Source organism: Palaemon carinicauda, chromosome 17 (genome assembly GCF_036898095.1).
Source record: "Palaemon carinicauda isolate YSFRI2023 chromosome 17, ASM3689809v2, whole genome shotgun sequence".
Lineage (NCBI taxonomy): Eukaryota > Metazoa > Arthropoda > Malacostraca > Decapoda > Palaemonidae > Palaemon > Palaemon carinicauda.
This window is the reverse complement of record NC_090741.1, coordinates 6,396,379-6,401,378: the sequence shown is the minus strand read 5'-3', so window position 1 is coordinate 6,401,378 and position 5,000 is coordinate 6,396,379.

Sequence of the window (5,000 nt, the reverse complement as noted above, 5' to 3'; positions counted from 1 at the left end):
GTATAACGTAAACTTTTATCCTTCTAAAGATAATTGACCTCCCACTTTTCCAAGCAAGTGAATCAACAATTATTATTGAACTAGAGTTTGTTTTTCACTAGGTATTTTAATGAAGAAGAAGGGTTATGTGTGTCAATAATACTAACCAGATTTCCATTCAAGAGAAGAAGATGCTTTACATTTTTAATTGCTAACAAAAACATGGCTTGATAAGACATCCTAATGGGAGAATCAACCTTACTTATTATAACCAGGAGAGTTAGTGTTGACTAGACCCAAGTAGTTATCAGATCTGTAAGTGAATTCACATATGATTTCCTAACAGCCTGATTCGAGTCAAAGACCGAAGCTCTTAAGACATGGTGATAAGTAAGAGAAACTTATTTTAACCACATCCTTATGGTGAGCATTGGAATCACCAACCAGCACAAAAAAGGCCTTCATAATATCTTTGTATCTTTATCATACTGGTAAGAAGATAATCGAAGATAGGGTCATCCAAGTGTTGATTCCAAAATATGGAATACAAATAAAAGTTGCTATGGTTTCCAAAAACCTTTACGACCTACAGTCCATGACATATGAGAAGGAATGACATCCCGTTTTAATATCATTGTTTTCTTAAAACTTTGAATACATACCTTAGATGAGTGCCACATTTGAGAAATAAAAATTTATCTGAATATCCTAGAATATCATACCATCTAGAGGCAATAAAAAGGTTGCATATTGTCATACAGTCCACAAATATTTCAAAAGATTCGACAACACTGAAGAAGTAGGTGATGCACTGGTTCTGGATTTGATAAATATCTCCAGACAGATTAAGAACTGAAGGTAACTAAAATGTAGTCACCATATTAGAAAACAAACTTAACAATAATGATAACAAAAGTATAAACACACATACATACCCATATATATATATATATATATATATCTATATCTATATATATATATCTATATCTATATATATATATATATATATATATATATATATATATATATATATATATATATATATATATATATATATATATAAAGCAACTCATATTACTAATGGACTTAAGGCATGCTGTCAGATGAAATTGTTCAACATTGCTGAACCGACACACCATTGTGACCGGCCAAGAGTAAGTTGTGACTCAAAGGCGAGATGTAAGCAACTGAGTACTTTATTATAGACACATCGAGTATATATACACAGAAGGTCCTGGCAAGAAGGTCACAAAATACAACATACTATTTTCTGTCCAACCGGCAACCGGTTTTGTTAACAGTTAATTAGAAATAGGCAGACAGGTTGATGCAAGTTGCTGCCAATGCGAAGGGAGAGCAAAGATACAAAGGATAATACGTGCAAAAAAGAGAAATGTCGTTACTATGTACGATCCTGCGACACACAGATGTTACATGGCTCCCACCCTAAAAATTACATACTGTACATGTTAAATAGGGTGACTGTTCTAAAGAGGCGAACTGTAGGCGGGTCATCTGGAAGGAGATAAGCAGGCTTTAGACGATCAATGGAGACTCAGTTTTCTTTGCCACGAATGTTTAGGAGGAATGCTTTCAGACTGCGTCAGATCACAAGGAAAGGGCCCGTGTAAGGGGGTGTTAGCGGTGGCTTGCTAGTGTCGTTGCATAGGAAGACTTGCGTTGCAGAGTGCAAGTCTGTCAGTATGTGATGCTTCACTGAGGGCTTGTAAGTCTGGCGGCATGGAGTAAATTTTCCAACGACGTGATGTATGTGCTGGAGATCGTCAGAGGAGGTTGCAGAAGGAAAGAAATCAGCAGGAACAACCAACGGATCGCCATACACCATTTCAGCTGCCAAAACATCCAGGGCGTCTTTAGGAGTGGTCCTTAATCATAGGAGAACCCAGGGAGGCTAAAGAAACCAATTGGAGTCCTTGCAGTGGGACATCAAAGCTGCTTTGAGGGTGGGATGAAAAAGTTCAACCATTCCATTGGCAGCGGGGTTGTAAGCAGTTGTCTGATGTAGGGTGATGCCCAAGAGATTCGCTAATGATGTCCACAATTAAGAGGTGAAAGTGGTACCCCTATCAGAAGTAATATGCGTAGGGATACCAAATCTTGCTATCCATCCTGAGAGAAAGGTAGATGTAAATAAGGCGGACATTGCAGTTTTCCTAGGAATGGCTTTAGGCCAATGAGTGGAGCGGTCGATGACAGTAAACAGGTAACGATGTCCTTGTGATGTGGGTAGGGAACCTGCAACATCAACGTGAATATGGACGAAACAACGCTGGGGTTCAGGAAAGGTGCACACTCCTGAATCCGTGTGTCGATGTACTTGGGAAGTTTGGCAAGAAGTACAGGTGTGGACCCAATCCTTAGCCTCCTTATTAATGCTCGGCCAAATGAACTTCATCTTTAGCAGCTGCGGAGTAGAACGGCTTGAGGGATGTGGAAGGCCGTGAATGAAATCAAACACCTGTCGGCGCATGAGAGCAGGAATCCATGGTCGCGGACTACCAGTACTGACGTCACAGAGGAGGGTGGTGTTGGAGTCGTCGAGGGGGACGTCTTCCCAATGGAGGGATATGCAGGATGTCGTACATGCTTGATACTCCGGATCCTGTCGTTGGGCTTCAGCCAAGGCATTGTAATCTACTTTCAGTTGAATGGCGGCCAACGTGTTTCTTGACAGAGCATCGGCAACGGGATTCATTTTTCCAGGGATATGTTCAAGGGTGCGATTGTAGTCAAGCACGGTGGAGAGATATTAGCGGTGACGGGCAGACCAGGAGTCAGACTGTCGAGTGTTGGTGCCTAAGGTACACTTCTCGTACTGGAGAAGAAGGCCATTTTGTTGTAGGCGATCAAGCACTACGCGCAGGTGCTGGAGGTGTTCCTTTTTTGAGGAAGGGAACATAAATATGTCGTCCACATAACATAAAGAGAAGGGGAGGTCCCCTAAGATGCCATCTATGAGACGTTGAATAGGGACCCCTGCATTACGAAGGCCAAAACAGGAGTAATTGAAGGTGTCTGTACTGAAGAGAGTGGTGATGGCGGTCTTTGAGAGGTCTTCTGGGTTCAAAGGCACCTGATAATACTTCTTCAGAAGTTTGAGTGATGAGAAAATCTTCGCTTTGTGCAGGTAGGTCATGTCGGTTAAGTTCGGGATGAGGTAGTTATCCGGTTCTATTTGCAAGTTGAGGCGCCTGTAATCCCCACACAGATTGAAGGAGCTGTCTTTCATCAGGACGATGTGTAAGGGTGAACACCATGGGCTATAGGCCTTTTTGTAAGGGCCCATATCTTCCATTTTGGTGAATGTCTGTTTAGGGGCTGCCAATCGATCTGGTGCCAGACGTCTGAACTTGGTGAAGACTGGGGTCCCGTCATCTTGATATGGTGATAAATACCATGTTTGGCAGGAGACGTGGCCGTTTGGTGAAGTTCTGGACGGAAAACTTCTGGGTATAACGTGAGGAGGTGGGCATAGGCATCCGTGGGTGCGCTGATGTGGAGAGCGAGGTTGTAGGAGGTGGGTTGAAGAGTAGCCAACAAGTACGATTATGATTTGACCATCCGTCGGTGACTGACATCGACCAGAAGATGGAAATGAGAGAGGAAATCCGCACAGAGGATTGGCAATGTAACGTCAGCAACGAGAAACTTCCAATTAAATTTTCTGTTTCCAACCGATAATGTGAGGCTCTCATAACTGTAGGTGGGTATCGCAGATCCATTGGCAGCTACCAGGCGGACGTCGGCAGACTTAGACTACGTCATGTCCTGAAGAGTTCCGTAGGCAAAAGAAAATGAAAAGCACTCGTGTCTACCAGAAATTGCACGCCCGTTCCTGCATCATGTTAAAAAAAAGACTAGAAACATGGGAGGCCACCACCACGAGCGATGGTCTATTTACACGTTTTTGGCCACTGACAATCCGTGGCACATTTCTTCGTGGCAGCCACGAATCTGGAGTGGTAAAAGCAAAACTGTGGCCGATGAGCGGCAATAAGTGGCTGTAGAAGTTGTTGGCTGGGGCACGAGGGAGCGGTCGGTGATGGGTGGCTTTGTCGCCACTCTGGCATGTCACGGGGTAGGTGTGAGTGTCCTACAGCATTCACATCAACTTCAGTTGACGTTGAATAGGTGTCCTCTTCGTCAGGAGTGGAGGCGTTGATGGAGGTCTAGAAGGTCGTGAAGTGGCTGTCCATAAGGACATGGGGTTTAATCATCAAGTCATTTATGGGTAAACTATTGACATCGGGTATGGCAGCGCGTGCAGGTTCGGGTAAACGGCGTACCCAAAGGGCATGAAGTAAGTTCACCTCACTAGGAGAGCCATCTGTGGCAGGTTGCTGGTGAGTGATACTGGTCATTTACCTAAGGATGAGTGAAGCCCTTTGGTCCTCCAACGGTTGTTGAGAGAGCTGAAAAAGCTTTGCTATACGGATGTCTGGCGATGGTGAATACTGCTGTAGAAGGTATGTTTTGAGGGTGTCATATGCTATTGAGGTGTCTCCTTGTTCACAAAGCCAGTCGGAGATATCCTGAAAGGTGGTTGAGCGAGTCACGCAGTTGATGCAGAACTGGACGCCTGCGCGCTGAAATAAAGCAAATGCCTCTCTGCTGGCGAACGACGCTAGTTTGAATGAGGCGGCGCCAGTTTCCGTGGAGTCGGTCATAGTAATAGTGAGGGGGTTGAGGCGGAGGAGCGAATTGACTTTTGGCTTCACTAAGGAGACAGACCAAGAGTAGGTTGTGACTCAAAGGCGAGATGAAAGCAACTGAGTACTTCATTATAGACACATCGAGTATATATACACACTAGGTCCTGGCAAGAAGGTCACAAAATACAACATGCTATTTCTTGTCTAACCGGAAACCGGTTCTATTAACAGTTAACAATGAGAAATAGACAGACAGGTTGATGCAAGTTGCTCTCAGTGCTAAGGGAGAGCGAAGATACAAAGGATAATATATGCAAAAAAGAGAAATATCGTCATTATGTATGATCA